The 17,091-nt window shown below is 50.9% G+C and overlaps 1 protein-coding gene and 1 long non-coding RNA gene across 3 annotated transcripts in view; one reads left to right on the top strand and one right to left on the bottom strand.

The window, feature by feature from the left end:
* The window catches only part of KLHL29 (kelch like family member 29), a 306,165-nt gene that overhangs the window by 208,584 nt on the left and 80,490 nt on the right, over nucleotides 1–17,091 (bottom strand). The window contains exon 2 of the mRNA XM_038560887.1: nucleotides 14,004–14,111. The gene's annotated coding sequence lies outside the window, so the exon portion shown is untranslated. The remainder of the gene's footprint in view (nucleotides 1–14,003; nucleotides 14,112–17,091) is intronic.
* On the top strand, nucleotides 4,074–9,746 carry LOC102155458. 2 transcript variants are annotated; one of them, XR_005372203.1, is made up of 3 exons: nucleotides 4,074–4,202; nucleotides 4,827–4,881; nucleotides 9,402–9,743. It is a non-coding gene; the product is annotated as an uncharacterized LOC102155458 (long non-coding RNA). The 2 variants fall into 2 exon arrangements; XR_005372204.1 differs by having other exon boundaries at nucleotides 4,094–4,249; nucleotides 9,402–9,746.

The following is a 17,091-nucleotide window of genomic DNA, read 5'->3' as shown; positions in this document are numbered from 1 at the left end:
TTCCTAAACTGGCACAGGGGGTAACTCTCTCGACTCAGCCGCTGGGAGCCCGTCCATTTAACCAGCCCTGGGGGGTGGGGTGGGGGTGGGGGGTGCAGTGCATAAACCAGCATTAATATTGAACGACTGCCACTCTGTTTACTTTTACAAGCCCCAACTTCCCATAAATCCAAGTCAGAATCAATCATCTTTTATGGAAGATATTAATGGCAATTCCATTATTTAAATCCAATCAATGTTGGGGCTTTTTTTTTTTTTTCCAGCTTTTTTTTTTTTGGTTCCTTTGTGTTGAAGCCAAGTAGTGTGGAGGGTGCTTTTGACCAAGCAATGGGGAAAAAATAGTCCAATGACCTTGCTCACATCTCAGTATTTTGGTAAGATAACTGCTTAGGGAAAAGGTTTCCATTTCTGTCCATTTATCCTACAGAGGAGGAAGGCTTTAATTCCAGGGGCGGAGGAAAAATAAAAATTCTTCTCTTGCAGTCACCGCGCCCTGCCTGAGAGCTGTCAGGGACACTCAGCGTCACTGCTTTTTAAACTCAGCCTTAGCGGCCGTCTACGGTTTTCCAATCGAATTCTATTTATTTATTTATTTTATTTTCTTTTTCTTTTTTTTTTTTTAGCCATGAGCCCCCAACTCTTCCAGGAATTGGCTTCAATGGCCCACAAAATAGCTAATGTTTAGCAGAAACATGTGGGGGTTCTTTGTTCCCAGAAGTAAAAAGGCACAAAATGAAGACAAACCTAGCAGCTCAGGAGATTATCAACAGGCCAACAGAGGGGCCCACGGGATACATGTGGCATGTACCTGGCTCCTGGCGGCCTCCCCGCCATATGATGTTCACGAAGAAGAGAATGAATGGGTCAAGATGTGGAACTCCTAATTCCACTTAAACCCTGGGGTCAAAGAGGATATCACTAAGAGAACTAGCTTTTCACACCCAAACGTGGGACAGGGACAGGGAGAGACTGACAGTCCCCCTGATACCTGCTGTGAGGCCTCCTTTTGTCGGGCCCTGTTTCTCCCCTGCTTCAGGACTTCACGGGGGTGTCACCTCCTGCAAGAAGCTCCCCCAGCTCCCTGGCCAGACGGCAGCCTTGCACCGACTCATGCGCCATCTACCCCCCTTTCCCCTCAGCATCCCCAGTGGGGGGCACCTCTGTGCTGTGCCTGCAGGACACCTCTGTGTCCCTTGGGGGAGCCTCATCTCCTGCACTAATGGAGCCTTCAGCGGGGAGGGATACAACAGGGCAGGTTTCGGAGAATGCTTCAGCGTGGCAGGAGGCATGAAGGCCTGTGAGTCAGCTGGCTTTTGGAGGAGGCAGCTGGGGACTAGCTGTTCTCCATTTCCACTCAAAACAAAACCAGGGAAAATGGGCTTAAATTGCAGCAAGGGAGATTTAGGTCAGATAGAAGAGGAGCCTGCCAGAGCCACCGGAATAGGGACTCTGGGGGCTGATGGAATTTCCTTCCCTGGAGACCTCAGCCAGCAGGCTTTCGGGCCAGATCCATCCATCCCCACAGCTTGATGCGGGAGGAGGACCAGGACGGCGGGCCCTGGGGGCCCTCCTCCTCCACGGCACCTCCTCACTGAGAACAGGAGGACGAACGACATGTGAGCACACGGAACAGCATCGTTTCTTGGGGCCATCGGAAAGATGTCCTTTCTGTTATAGCCCACGGACAAGCCACGCTCTGCCTCACGACAAAAAACAATTTCTCTCACTCCTTTGACTGCCAGGGCTGGAAACTCCCCCTCCCACCCTCCATCCTTCCCTCAATGAGAGTTTGGTTTTCTGTCAATCCATCCACAACTGGGCGGGCGTGGAAAGTCCTGTCTTAGAGGCCTAAGGAGCTGGCCTGGTGCCCTGGAAGCAGCACGGCAGAGCCTCAGGCCATAGCCACCACCAGTGACAGGAGGTGTGAGCCCCACGAATAGGGCTCTGAGCACAGGTGGATGTGGGCCCCTTTTTTGGGGTGGATGGTGTCACAGTAGTCACCAAAAGCCCTCGGCAATTCCAGTGAGAGGCCACAGTCAAAAGCACCGCCCAGCCTCAAGGCAAATCTGTGACCCACCTGTAACACACATAGGGAACTTTCTAGATCTGGTTTCAGGGAGGCAGCAGTGCCTGTGCCATTTCCTGCTCTTATATTTGTCAGTCCCTGCTCTGCTTTGGACTGACCTCATCTTCTTACAGGCATCCCTGGAAGTTACCTTCCGTCCTTCCTGAAACCGGGTCAGGTGAAAACACAATAGAAAGCTTCCTGCTTGTCCCTGGCTGGGCCCTGGCATGGTTCCCATCCCCACTTCAGGCCTCTGAGGACAGAGGGTCAGAGACCCCTTTCCCGCCCATGGTGGCCGGGTCAGCGCCCTCCCTTCTGGTAAATCCCACAACAGGGTCAATGCCCCCAGTTCTGTAGAGAGCTCTGCGAGGCCCTGGAAGAAAATCATCTGTGTGCTGGTTGGGAGGGGGGCAGAGAAGGGACTGACGGGGATGGCGTCACTGTGTCCAGAACAGTGGCTGGGCCGCCCTTGTCTGCTCTCGTCAGCCTGTGAGACTCAGCCCCTTGATGAACGACATGCTGAGATCATGGGTCAAAGGCAAGAGGTGTCCCTGGAGTGGAATCTTTCCCCATTTCTGGAAGCAAAGGAACTCAGGACAGGACCAGCACCTCCCCTGAGGATATTCCATCCAACAGAGATGGGAAGGTTCTAGTTGTTTCAAGCTGTTCTAGGACGTAGCAAGGTGACCCCTTCTCCTGGCCTTTGTATCTACCAGTCTTAACCACCCCACTGTCCACAGTAGGAGCGGTCAGAAGGCTCCTTGGGCTGGCCACCACAATTACTGAGAAATTTGCATGCCTGGGAACCACTGTGGCTTCCTCTACCATGCGGCCTGGCCCTGGAGGTTTGTGCAACATTCCAGATGTGTGACAACTACAGGGCCTAGCATTCAGTAACTCCACCCTGCTCCTTGAAGCTCCCAACTCAGAGGAGCTCCGGTAGTCTGAGAAGTGTAACTAAGACCTTTCACGACCAGGCCTTAGGGAGCTCACTGTACAGGTACTGATGATGTGCCTCTACCTAGAAGAAGCCAACCTAGTCTTAAAGACCAACCACACGGCATAGGTTTACTTCATCCAGGCAAAAAGCTCCTTCCACAAGATAAGAGTTCTCTGTGGGAGTGTGGCCAGAAGGATGCAATGTCTTCCTGACAGGGAAAAAGTGCACCAGGCCTGTGAGAAGATGGGTGTCCTGAAAACATGCCCTCCTGCTCCCCTTCTCAAGTGCCCTTGGATTGGCTGCCAAGCCTGCCCGCACCATTAACCAGGCAGCCAGCCCAGTGAGTGTCGTCTGAAACCCTATGAAACACCTCCAAGGCCCTATCCTTGGTGAGAAAGACTGGAGAGGGGAACATAAGCTCCTAGGACTCCCAGTTCACCTGGGAGGGCATAGGTCACATGGAGACAAAGGCCAGACGAATGACGGGAGGTCGAGGGTCACAGGTGGTTACAGTGGCCATACTGGCCAAGAGGGAGAGCTCTCACGCCAAGAGGACCTGAATCCCAGCCCAGCGCTTTCAGATCTTGGCTCAGACTTTGGGTAAAATGTGAATTCCCCTGAACCTCAGCATGCTGCCCTGCAAAGGGGGACAGTGACCACACCCATGTGCACAGGGCACTTGGGAGGATTCAAGGAGAAGCTATATGCCAGTTGTTCAGCATAGTCCTTGGCACTTGGTCATCACTCAATATTGTTACTCTAGAAACCAACTCCTGCCTGAGCCTGGAGGAAGGGTGATGCCTTTGGTCAAGGGTGAGAAGGGAGGAGGGCTGTAGAGGCTCTAGCTATGGGCTGTGCTGATACCGGAGGCAGGGATGGATCCACACCATCCTGGCAGCACTAGCCCTTGCCAAGCCTCCTTCTAAATGGATTATTGTTTATTGGCGGCTTATCCCATCTCTCGGGTTATGAATTATTTACCAGATAATGACTTCATAATTGTTAATGACAGCTGCCCCAAGGACATGCTGACATACCTTCTGAAGCCACAATGCTAATTGTGGTGTAGTCCCAGAAGCCCCCATGTGGCCACATCCAGAGCATCACTCAGGGGGACAGAGTTTGACTGGCCCTTGGGAATCCATCATAACTCCAATCCCTCATGATACAGATAAGGAAACTGAGATCCAAGGAGGGGTGAGGACATGCTTCCAGGTCCCAGAGCCAGCCAGTGGCAGCCTGGGGTGGGTCAAGCCCCAGTGTTTCTGGTGATCATTTCTCCGCTGTCTGGGTATAGACTGCTGGGGCAGGCCTAACACAAGGTTAGGGCCTGTCTTCAGGAGGTCACAGGTATGGGGGTGGGGAAGAAAATGAGTCTGTGATGGGTGCTGAGAGATCCCCTCTCCCCCACGCCCGAAGTGAGCAGGAGGGGCCCCAGGATGCCCTGTTGTCCACGGAGAATCAGGATGTAGCTCTATAGCTGCTTGGGGGTCCCTGTGAGCTAAGGAGGGCCACCTCCCTGGGAGCAGAAGTCCTCTGCTGATTAGCTGCATTCAGCAATGCAGAACTGCAGGATGACTGACGGGGAAGGGTGGGGGCAAGGGGTGGGTACACCAGTACCTTCCTTGAAAGTGCATTTGGTCCTGAAGAGAGGATGAATTAAGTTCATGACTCAGTTGGAGTCCTAGCCCCTGAGAATAATAGCAAATGTTTGTAGAGGACTATGCTGCAAGTGCTATTCTAGGCGCTGTGTTACGTTAACTCATTTAATCCTTACAACCACCATATGATGTAGGTATTATTCTAATCCCTGTTTTTCAGATGTAGAAACTGAAGCATAGGGAGGCTCAGTAATATGCTGGAGGTTGCACAGCAGGTAAGAGGCAGGGCTGGGAGCAGGACCAGGCAGTCTGGGTCCACCATCTGGGCTCAACCATTATGCCATGTTGCTTACTAGAAATGTTTCCCAAGTGCATGAATGCAAGGCTGTGAGGCTCCTTTGGATGCGGGACACACCTTTCTAAATGTGGCTTGAATGTGAAATTGAGCATATGGAGACCCTGCTTCCCAGAAGGGCCCAGGGAGGCCTATTTCCTCCTGGATTGTAGAGTGTGGACTGTGCCTGGAACAGCAGGAAGGAGAGCTCTGGCCTGGGGTGTGTGGCCTTGCAAGGACAAGGTCAGTGTCTTGCCCTCACTCCTCTAAGGTTGGCACTGTGAACTGCGCCTGGTCCTTGAGCTCACAGGCGAGATAGGCTGAATGGCCCTCACTCATCCATACATTTGAGGCCTTCTTTGTGCCAGGCTTTGGGGAGGGACCCAGAGGCTAATATAGAGGCCTTGTCCTCAGGGCACTGCCAGCTGTCTCCCAGGGCAGAAGAGACAAGAGCCAGGTGTCAAGTGTTGAGGGTCCCATGATGGAAAGGAGGCAGAGTGACTGAAGGACTCAGGAGCACATAAGCATAGCTAGAGACCATGTGAGGTAGCTTTTTCTATCATCAGTGTTTATTAGGTGCAGAGATCACCTACACCCCCTACCCCTATGTTGAGAGCTCACAGTGGTAGAGGGATGAGCGTCGAGCACACTGGACAGCGAAGGGACCACATCTGACCCAAGAAGAAGTGAGGGAATGGCTGCCAGGGAGAGTAACAGCGTCAGGAAATCCGAGGAGAGAAGATTCCCGTGCGTGGGTGGCTGGGAGCTCTTTGCCAGGAGATGGGTGGGGATGGGAGAGGCCTTTCCGGGATATTCAGGCTTGCAGGATGAGTGCCTAGAGGTGTGATGCACACATGTAGAGTCTATTAGGAGCATGAGGGTCTGTTTGCATGGGAACAGAGGCTGTGTGTGTGTACACATCGGTGGCGGGGGCGGGAGGGGGTGTCACGGGAGGTGAGCTTGGTTAGCTGGTGCGGGGCCTGATTTACCTTAGCTGGTTCACAGAGCCAGAAGTGCGGCTCAGTGTACCCCTGAGCAAGACAGCAGAGCACTTTGAGTGCATTTCAGAAAGCCCTGATCTGGTGCTAAATAAATAATCATACTGCTCATTCTGGGATGGAGAGGCAGGATGCCTCCTGTACACGCTAATGGGAGGGTGAGGCTCTCTGGCTGGCTGGCTGGGGCCGCGTTGTGCTGTTCTGTGAGTGCTGATCTGAGAGACCCTGGGTAGACCCTCTCTGTGTCGGACTTTCATTCCCCACTTAAAGCACCTGTCTGACTGACTACCTGGAGAAGGGGGGCTGGGTTAATTGTTATCTCCTGCACTGTTACTAGGTTACTTTGTAAAATCAGAAATACGCTTTAAATGATTTTTTGTTGTTGTTGCTTTCTTATGAACCAGATGCTTTTATCTAAATGAGTTGCTACAAATATTAATAATAAAAAAAAAAAACCCTCAACCCATGAGGGTTGCTAGGCTGCGTCTGCCTTACTCCAGCAAACTGTTGCTCTGCAAATGAGGCATAAGCCCCCTAGTTTTTCAGCCCCTGGCTCACTTACAGGTCAGAGGGAAATATGTATCGGCTATAAATAGCGTGCCTCCAAATGGCTGGAGGAGAGGACCCAGTGAGGCAGTGGAGTGGTCTCTGGCCAGTGATGGTGATGTTATTGCCTGTTCAAGTGGTGCTGGAGCTTGGTGCTGGTGGGTGACAGCATAGGTCTGGCTGACCTGTAGCCTTTAGGCCTCTTGGGTCATGGTGGATGGGAGGAAGGACAGTTTTCTTTCTGGGTTGCTTCTGGAGTACACTGAGGCCCAGAGGATGATCATTCCATTGCTGGCTTGATACATAATAGGTGCTCAATTAATGTTTGTGGAAGACAGGCTGGCACACCATTGACACTTGCTCAGAGCTCTTTAGGCTTCAGTATAAGGAGTGGCAGTTGACATGAAGGCAGGAGGGGCCTCTGGATTAGGAACCAGGGCACAAGGACTCCAGTTCCCCTTCTGCTCTGACTGGCTGAGTGAGCTCGGGCAAGACACTGGCCCTCTCTGGGCTTCAGCTTGCTGCTTGGTGTAATAAAGGACAACAGTAATTTCTCTCTTTCTACCTCCTCAGGTCTCCCTCATGACCGAGGAGAAGGAACTGTGTAAAAATGTGTTGCAAACAAAAAGCAGTAGGTCAGGGGAGGAGATAAAAGAAGTCCTACAATCTAAGCCTTGGATGGTCTAACAAATTGGGGTTGGGGCAGTGGTTGCCCAGAGCACAGGCTGCCAGAAAGTCTCTGTTTTGGGGTCAGAAAGTGCATGGGGAGCTTGGCTGTGAGAGGGCTCTATGAGCCTGCAGCTATGTCTCCATTATCTGGGAGGGTGACTTTCAGAGGCTTAGCACAGCATTCAGTGGCCACCAGGGCCAAGACCTCGTTACCTTTCTTGCTGCATTTCCCAACCCACAGGTCTCTCTTAGTCCTTAGGCTCTGAGCTCTCTTATCTTTTTATATCTTGAGACTTTTGCACAAGCTGTTGCCATTGCCTGGAACATTCCTTGGGTGCATGCACATGCGCACGTGCACACAGACACACACAAACACACAGACACACACACACACAGACACACACACACACAGACTTCATTTCCAGTTTAGAGCCACCTCTTCTTGGCAGCCTGTTAGTTTTGACCGAACTAAGTTAGTTGAGTACTCTCCTCCACTCACATGGAAGCTCTGGGTCAGGGATTTGGTCTCGCATGGTCACTGCCTAGAATGATGCATGGCATATAGTAGGTGCTCAAGAAATATTTGTTCAGGAAATGAATTGTTCTTTCGTAGCACTTCCATAGTACCAATTCCTATCGTTGCATTTATCACATCTGCTTATAAGAATATATTCACTCTCTGGTCTCTCTGGGCTGCCAGCTGCTTGAGGAGAGGGCTTTTGTCTGACCTCTCTGGACTCTGGCCCTAGAACAATATGCAATGTGGTTGCTACTAAGTGCTTGAAGGGATAAAGGAATGAATGCTGAAATGCCCTCCGTTTCACCACGTACAGGCTGTTCCTCTACAGCTCCAGTACTCCTGCAGTGTCATGCTGTGCGCACGCAAGCAAGAGAGAGAGAGAGAGAGAGAGAGAAAGGGAAAGAGAGAGAGAGCAATTTATGATTGAAGGCAAAAACTTCAAAGTTCTTTTGAGTGGACTGTGCATACATGAGATCTTCAAGAAGGGACAGAAGTCCAGTAGTTTAGGAGCATCCTTGCATGGTCGCTGGACAGATGTATGCATGGTGCTTTCCCTGAGCAGGGCTCTGGTGGCAGGGCCACTACTAGCCTATTTGGTATTTCTGCGCAAATTAAAATTCTGTGCAAATTAGGCGTGCCTCCCTCTGGGCGCTCACAGTACACAGCAAAGCTTGTAAGGTGTAGGCTGGGTCAGTCTCGACACCCCCAGGGCCAGGTGCCCTCCTGTAGGGGACAAACTCACAACTGTTCCCAGCAGCCCCAGCCACTGGGGCGCATTCAAGGTAAGGAAGAAGACAGGTCGCTTGGAAAATCAAACTTGGCCACAAAAATAAACTCTTGAGGTTTGCAGATAAGCTATTTCTAGCCCAGGTGCCAAATGAGGTTTTGCAGCTAGAGTGAACTGCTGTGTGCGCGCTCCACCCCAGCCCTGTTAACTAACGGGAACTGCTCTGGATATTTGCTGTTCCTGAACAACTTTGCTTCCAGAATGGGGAAAGATTCCACTCCGGGGACATCTCTTGCCTTTGACCCATGACCTCAGCATGTCGTTCATCAAGGGGCTGAGTCTCAGAGGCTGACGAGAACAGACGGGAGGGCGGCCCAGCCACTGTTCTGGACACAGTGACGCCATCCCGTCAGTCCCTTCTCTGCCCCCCTCCCAACCAGCACACAGATGATTTTCTTCCGGGGCCTCGCAGAGCTCTCTACAGAACTGGGGGCACTGACCCTGTTGTGGGATTTACCAGAAGGGAGGGCGCTGACCCGGCCACCATGGGCAGGAAAGGGGCCTCTGACCCTCTGTCCTCAGAGGCCTGAAGTGGGGATGGGAACCGTGCCAGGGCCCAGCCAGGGACAAGCAGGAAGCTTTCTATTGTGTTTTCACCTGACCCGGTTTCAGGAAGGACGGAAGGTAACTTCCAGGGATGCCTGTAAGAAGATGAGGTCAGTCCAAAGCAGGGCAGGGACTGACAAATATAAGAGCAGGAAATGGCACAGGCACTGCTGCCTCCCTGAAACCAGATCTAGAAAGTTCCCTATGTGTGTTACAGGTGGGTCACAGATTTGCCTTGAGGCTGGGCGGTGCTTTTGACTGTGGCCTCTCACTGGAATTGCTGGGGGAGCCTCACAAAATACTAATGCCTGGGTCCCATCCCGAGAGATTTTGATCTAAATGATTTTGATCTGGTGTATCTAGCCTGGATATCAGAATTTTTTAAATGTCCCCAGGTGATTTTAATATGCAGCCAGAGTTGAGAGCCACTGTCTTGACTTGGAAGAGGCAAACAAGAAGCCGATGTTACAACATGATTCAATATGAGGCAGTATGACAAGGCTGGCGAGAAGAGTATGTCGGTGCTGAAATCAGAGGCACTTCTCCCAAGGGGCCCAGCAAAGGGATCACAGTGACAAGATAAACATTAACTGCCACAGAATCCTGAATGTGGGCACCTCAGTATGATCGATAGGAAAAGAAGATCTTCTAAGAGCCCGTAGGGTTCATGCGAAAGCATTCGGGGGGTGGGGTGAGATGAACAGGGTTGACAATGTGACAGCCAAAGTACCCGGCTTTTGGATGGTTTGATCAGGGAAGGGGGGAGCGGGGCAGGGGGGCGTAGATTTTAGAGTATGTGAAGAGTACATTAATGACATATCACCCAGGAACTTTGTTTTGCTAAATCTCCATAACTTCCATGTCCATTCCTCAGGGCTCAGAGTCCAGGAATTTGGTAACACCTGGGAGTTGAGAGCAGTGTAAAGGATCTAAAGTACACGGACACCCATCCCCAGAAGAACAATGACATTAGGAAGTCTGGGTCCTATAGGACCCAGGGATCTGTAGGTTTTAAAGCTCTCTGGGTGATTTCAGCATTCACAGAGAGCTGATACTTCTGGCCCAGGAAGACCTGCCAGTCTTCTCCTGGGAGTTAGGCAGGACAGGGGTTGCCCTCAGCCTATGCGGAGGGGATGGACTCAGCAGCTCCATGGGGCAGTTTTGCTCAGTTAATGCTGGAGTTGGGACCAGAGCCCAGTGGCTGCTTCCCGGTCTAAGGTCCTATCCACCTGCTGTCTGTGTGGCTACTTTCTGCTGCGTCTTAGAACTAAGATGGTCTGATCTCACAATATGGAGACAAGAGGACAGTGCCTATCTTTAAGGAGCTTGTGGTCCAGGAAGGAAGATGAGAAATGCAGCGCAGGGAGGAGTGAGTACCAAGGTCCCCAAAGGCTGCCTAGCGGTGAGGCGGCTTTGTGTTAGCCAGGCTGAGTCTGGGATGCAAATCAGACAGGTTGTGACCGACTCTCAGGACTCTGGAGGTGGTCGGGACCTTAGGAGAGAGGTGCCACCTGAGAATGAAGCCCCAGAGACAGCTGGAGCAGAGGGAGTAGAGGGACCGCTGAGAGGAAGGAAAGCTGAGGAAAACCTTACAGCTCCAATGCCCTTACTCACAGCAGGAGGAGGAAGAGGGGCTAGAGTGGCCACAAAGATGGACATGGCCCACCAAGCCAAGGGGGAGAGAGGCCCATGGTCTCCTTGAAGCTAGCAGGGAGGTCACTTGCTGATCCTTACTTAGGTGGAGAGGTCAGGCCAGAGGTCTTGGGGATGATGGCAAAGGTGGGGCTCTGCGGAAGGATCTGTGCTGGGGTGGCTGGTATGGTTCCACGGACTCCTCGGCGGGCTGAGTGCCCAGAAGTTTCCCAGAAGGTTCCTGGGGTGGTGCTGGGAGAGGAAGCGAGGACAAAGGACAAGTGGGGGAGAGAGTGGATGTGTTGGTGAAGGCAGCACTGAAACATCTGCCCATAGGTCTGTCTTTGGGTGGGAGCCATGGAAGCCAAAGGCAGAGGGATGAGAAAGAGAAGAAGGGGGAGGGAATGAAGCAAGGCTGTTGAGAGTGAGGGAGTGAGAAGGGTGTGGTCAGCAAGGGCACCTTCAGATTGGCTTTGCCAGCTGAAGCTGTGGTGAGCGCGCAAGTCCAGGGCAGGGCAGGGCACACGGTGTTCTCTAATGGAGGAGTTCCAAGTCCCATCAGCTTGGGGAGACATCTGCAATGTCCTCTCAGGATGCAGGGCATGCAGGGGGGACGAGGGGCCTGGTTGAGGAGTGCTGAGGCAGGGATCGAGACAGGGGAGGCTGCAGAGGGGCGCTCCTCAGCACTGATGGGGATCCAAGTCTGCCCTTCACCACCTCCAAAGTCTAGGCATCTGTCAATGTCATTCTTGGCTCAGCATTAGGTCCTGCACAAACCAGGTCTTGAGCTTTACCTCCCCTGAGCTCCACCCCTGCCCAAGTCCCTCACTGCAGGACAGGGATCAGGTTTCCCTCCTGCCCGCTGGGTGCGCACCACACTCTTGGTCACTGGCCAGCACAGCGCAGCCTTCCCTGCTTTGCACGGGAGCAGGCTCCGTTTTGCAGCAGGATCCACACAGCCCAGCGATCTGGCCCAGTTTCCAGAGGAAGGTGATAGCTTCTTCCACTGGTCACCAGGGGACAGACTGGGCTGTGCAGACTTCCTATCTTCTTGGGAATCAATGGAGCTCTGCACGTGAGGGAAAAGCGAAAAGCACACCCGGGCAGCGGGCCACGTGCTACGGTGTTCCCAGGAGCAGTTGTGGCTGTGCAAGCAGTGATGTATTCACTGAGAGCCCCAGCAGGTGCTGCGTGGGGGTGGTGGAAGGGGATATGGAGATGAATCAGATGTGATTCCCATCCTCCAGGAGCTGGCCAGGTGGTAGGGAAGACTAATGTGAGTTCACAGTGGGGACACCAGTCTACCGGTGGATCGACCAGGTATCCTATGAAGGTCCCTCCCACCCTAAAATATATGCTTCTTGAAGATCAGGATAAAGAGCCATGTGCCACTCTGTGTCAATGGGGAGGAACAGAAGATCCTAAAATAAAGGCCGTTGAACCCATTCCCTTGGGTCTCTAGATCCCTTTCACTCCCGCCACACTCGCATCACCTAAAACTTGGAGGCTTACCCTTGGAAAGCTGACTTCTGTGAAGAGCATTCCTTATTCTCGTCTCAGACAGTCACCTCCACTTCTAGGAGCTAGAAATGCCACCATCACCAGATCCAAGATGCCACTGTCACCAGATCTGTCTAGTTTTCCAACTCCCCTCCTTTCACCTGATAGTCACAGAAGCAAAACGCTACCTAGGGCCTGGGACAACTAACCAGGATGGCTGTCTAGCTGCTCAGTGGCTCAGGGGTGCCATGAAATGCACGCCAACAGCCTACCAGCTCCCAAGGCCAGAAACCCATCTGCCCCCACTGGCTGTCCCTCTTGGGCTGCTAGGTGGGAACAGTGGCAGCAGGCTGGATGCCCAGTGAATGTTTCTTCCATTGTGGCAGCTGATCCAGGCCCAGCCTGGAGCTTCCTCCTGCTTCTTGCTGACAACCATGGCTACCTACAATTCAGAATCCTAGAGCTGCAGTGTTTTTTCTGTAAGCCAAGGCTCTGGGAGTGGAGGACCATCCCCAACCTGGCTGTTTCCGAGTCCATAGGGAACCTGGACATGGCAGGAAATTTGCTAGTCTGCTGCCCTGGCCCCTGATGCGGAAGAAAGCTGGAGTTCAGACCACACAAGGGGGTCCGGGTAGAGGCCATGAAGTTCCTGGCCAGAGGGCACCAGGGTGTGGTGTCTAAGGACACCTGGGGCTGCTATGGCTTGTGCTCACCCAGCACCAGGCACAATGTGCTACACAGAGATGACTCTGGCCCATGGACTTCTAAAGCATCAAGTGCCATCAAGACATGCTAGGCTGGGCCAGCTGAGCCTTGTGTCCTGAACCCCAGCACCCATGCTTCCCTCCTCCAGCCTTCATCCCAGGTCTATCCTCCTGTCCCTTGAGCAATAGCAAACAGGTGCTGGCAACTCCATCTCCAGGCTCTCCTACTTCTGCACATGCAGTTCTGGCCTGCTGGGTGGGTTGTCAAGCAATCTTATCGATCTTTTCATCAGATTTTGTGCCCTTTAGGCCACGTTCCTCCCAACTCTCCTGGCTACCTGGTTTTTACAATCTAGGTTTGAAAATCCTGAATCAAAAGTTTAGGCCAGACCTCTATAAATCTAATCCATGAAAATTACCAAATCACTATGCAAAGATAAATGTTTGTTGTGTTTTTATTTGTAGGAGTGAAATTTAAAAATATACTAAATGCCCACCATTAGGGCACTGGTTAAGTAAATTGTGTAGATTATTATATCCAGATGATATGAAGAGTCTAAAAATGCTACAGATCTGTATTTACTGAGGTAAAAAATGTACATGTGACTATTGTAAAGTCAAAAGAACGCATCACTAAGCAGTACATACAGTGTGATCCCATGTACGTGTGCATGTGTATATACATATGTGCATACACTTTATGTACATGTATAGAAAGAAAGTCTGGAAAGGGACACTAAAATGGTTATTTCTTGGGATTATGACTATAAGTAATTTATATAATTTTAGGTGCTACCTTTTAAAATATTTTTACAATAAACAAATAGTCTTTTACTGATATTGAATACTACTACTTTAATAACAAGAAAAGTTAAATAACCAAAGAAGTAATTCAGGTCTTGAGGAGATTAATGGTCACCCAGCTGCTGGCTGCCCCCAGATCTCTGCACCCCCCCAGTCCCTTGGGGAGCCAGAAGAGCTGCCATCCTGCTCGTAGATTGATTCCTGAAGGATTGGGGCTCGGTGGCTTTGCTAGGTGCTAATCCCACATCGTGTAAAAATCCCCCTGACCAAAGGGCTGAGAGGACCAGCTATACTCCCTCTGGCAGTGCCCGGGTTTGTTGCCTTTCTTATTTGCAAGCGAGCTGAGCAGAGTCTTACCTTTCGATGTCCGTCTCTGGCCAGCTCAGGATTCGTCCCCAGGATGCAAAAACCTCGATGGCCACCAACACTTAGCACAGCGTGAGCATCACCAGGAGGCCAGGCGGTCTAGAAAGAGAAGGAGAAAGGTGGGGGTGATGTGGGAAAAGCTATCATCTTCTGCAGAAGTCTTTTTAGAGTTCCAGTATCTTAGTCCCCACCCTAAGTGGAAGCCTGTCCCTGTGCTGAGTTTCTGAGTGTGGACCATCTCCCACGGGGCGTGCCCAAATGCTGCCACGGGCACCCCCAGACAAGGGGGCCAAGCGGGCAGCAGAGAACCCCGTGGCGCAGACCCTCGATGTCTCTCCCTTGTCTCCCAAACACACAAAGCCCTAATCCCCACATCACAGCCATTAACCGTGGATAAGGGAGAATAATGGCATTGCCTTCCATTTGATTCAAACCCAGGAACTCCAGAGACGGGAAAAATGAGAAATTTAAGTCTTTAATCTAATGCTGAAAAGAGAACAGGACACAAATTCTAGATTTACAAAAACAAATCATTACTTCTTTTAGATAATGGGCAAGGAGACCTTGAGGAGGCAAAGGATGGGTTCCCTGGAAACAATTTTTTTTTTAATATAGATTTAAAACCTAGTAGAAAGAGCCTATCTATTATGGTGAGGCAGGGCTATTCCCAGTTCCCTCTTTCAAATGTAATATATGTGAAAGCCATCTTCACGACAAGAAATGGCATCCTCCACTGCAAAAATGCACGGCTGTCATTACCTGGGAATCGATATATTTTTCTAAACTGAATATATCATTATCAATTGATTTTTCTGTTTCCTCTTAGCACTCCAGAGTCCGGGATAGTAGGGGAAAGCTTTAATGTGATATGAGGGATTTGGACAGGTAAATAAGTTATTGTAAACTAATTCCACCTTGCAACGAGCTTCTCTCCCAACAACGCAACGGGTCTTTCTCCGAGCCTCTTTCAACCCAAGCTTTTCCAGCTGCCACTGACAGAAACACACGTGAGCCATATCAAATAGCCATTTTCAAGCTGAAGGTGGCAAAAATATTATTTTTCCCAAGGAGAGAGTGTTCCCTTTACGATTAAGAAATAACCTCTGTGGGGAAGCAAAGTAAGCCAAGGTCACCATTTAATTTTGACACAGAGCCAAAGTCGTGAGTACATTTCCTCTACCAAGCCTATGTGAAGCACACGGATAAATCAATTGCTTTGGCCATGAAGTATTGACAGTACTGGTGATAATAAACGATCGATGTATTTCTGGGAAAGATCCTTGGCAGATATGTGTTGGTGAAGAGAAAAGCCTGGGAGACAGCAGTCAGATTGTTTTTAGATCCTTGAGAATTTTATTCATTCATTCATTCCCTAAATATTTATTGAGCGCCTCCTGTGTGTCAGGCAATGTTCTAGGCACTGAGGATACATAAGTGAACAAAGGAGAGGGAAAAAAAAAATTCCTGACCTAATGGAGCTCATCTTCTACTGGGGGAAAACACAGAATCAACAATAAGCTTAAGAAGGAAGTACAAATTGTACGGTATATTAAAAGGTAGGCAGTGCTATGCATCAAAGAAGACAGAACAGAAGTATCAGTTTAAAGAAGGTGGTCTGGGTAAGAGATATGACATTTGAGCTCATGGGAAGTCGATGAGGGAGTGGGCCATGTGGGCATCAGGGGTTGAGAGTTCAGCAAAGAGAAGAGCCAGTGCAAGTGTCCTGGGGTGTGAGAAGGAGGGGGGTGCATACCTCTCGTGCTTCTAGCCCAGCAAGAAGCCCACTGTGGCTGGATGGGGAGAGTCTAGTAGGCCATTCAGCTGGAGCGGTGAGCATCTAGATCGTGTTAAGGCCTTGTAGGCCACTGGAAAGGCTACTAACTGAGAGTCCAAGATTCTGGCCACCCAGCTTTATTTTTTTTTTATTTTTTATTTTTTTAAAATAATTTATTTCTTCATGGGAGACACATAGAGAGGCAGAGACACAAGTAGAGGGAGAAGCAGGCTCCATGCAGGAAGCCTGATGTGGGACTTGATCCCTGGACTCCTGGATCACGACCTGAGCTGAAGGCAGATGCTCAACCACTGAGCCACTTAGGCTTCCCATGGCCACCCAACTTTAGAAGGAGCTCTCATTCTCTTGAGACAGACTCCCAGCTCTGTCAACTTCATCTGCTCACCATCCCTTAAACCAGGTGGCTCAGTTCTCCAGGCTGTGCTAGATGAACAGGGCATAGGTCAGACCGGGGCCCAGAGGGGCAGTGGAGGGGGGATGAGCCACCAGGGATGCCTAGCATCTTCTGATAACCACAGCCTTGTCTTCCCTCCTTTGTGTCCCCAGAGGCCACTTTTAGAAGAGGTAACTGAAACAAAGTCTTGAACAAGAATACACTGCACTGCACGCAAGGCCGAGTTCTCTGCGACTTTTCCCTAACATGCTTATGAAGGTGATGGGAGCTGATGCATTAGACATTACAGGTTGTGCTGGGTGTACTCCCCATGTCTGCTTTCCACGCTGTCTGTCCCCAGGGGGGCTCACTTGATCTGCATGGAAGGCATCATCGGAGCTTGGAGACCCTGTGATTCCTAGTTAGGTGCAGGCAGTGTGGACCCCAGCGGGAGACTGGAGACTGGCGTGGGGTTGGGTGTTTATTCCCCTACTTGTCTGCCTCTTTGCAGTCACTTCACGGGCTGGCTGTAACCCTCCACTGCGGGCTTCACAGAACATCCTCTCTGTGCCCCGGCTTTCAGCTGGAAACTGCCCTACCCCATTGAGGGCTGGGGTCGGCCCTGGCGGGGTCTCTGCACCCGCATCTCATTATTATGAACAGCCCTGTCCACCAGCTCTCTTCCCAACACACATTTCAGTGTGCCAGTTTCCCGTTAAGACCCTAGAGGGTAAAAAAAAAAAAAAAAAAAGACCCTAGAGGGTATGTTCTCAGAGGCAGTCGAGAGCAGGGCTTTGGAATCAGGGATCAGATGGAAGCCTAACACTGCCCCTTAGTTTTGTGACACAGGCCAAGGCATTCAATGCCTTCCTTTCTCACTCTTGGAACTAGAGAAACTGATGCATAATTAG

The sequence above is a fragment of the Canis lupus genome, chromosome 17 (assembly GCF_011100685.1).
Source record: "Canis lupus familiaris isolate Mischka breed German Shepherd chromosome 17, alternate assembly UU_Cfam_GSD_1.0, whole genome shotgun sequence".
Classification (NCBI taxonomy): domain Eukaryota; kingdom Metazoa; phylum Chordata; class Mammalia; order Carnivora; family Canidae; genus Canis; species Canis lupus.
Note: the sequence above shows the minus strand (reverse complement) of the source record. Positions and strands in the feature narration are given on the sequence as shown.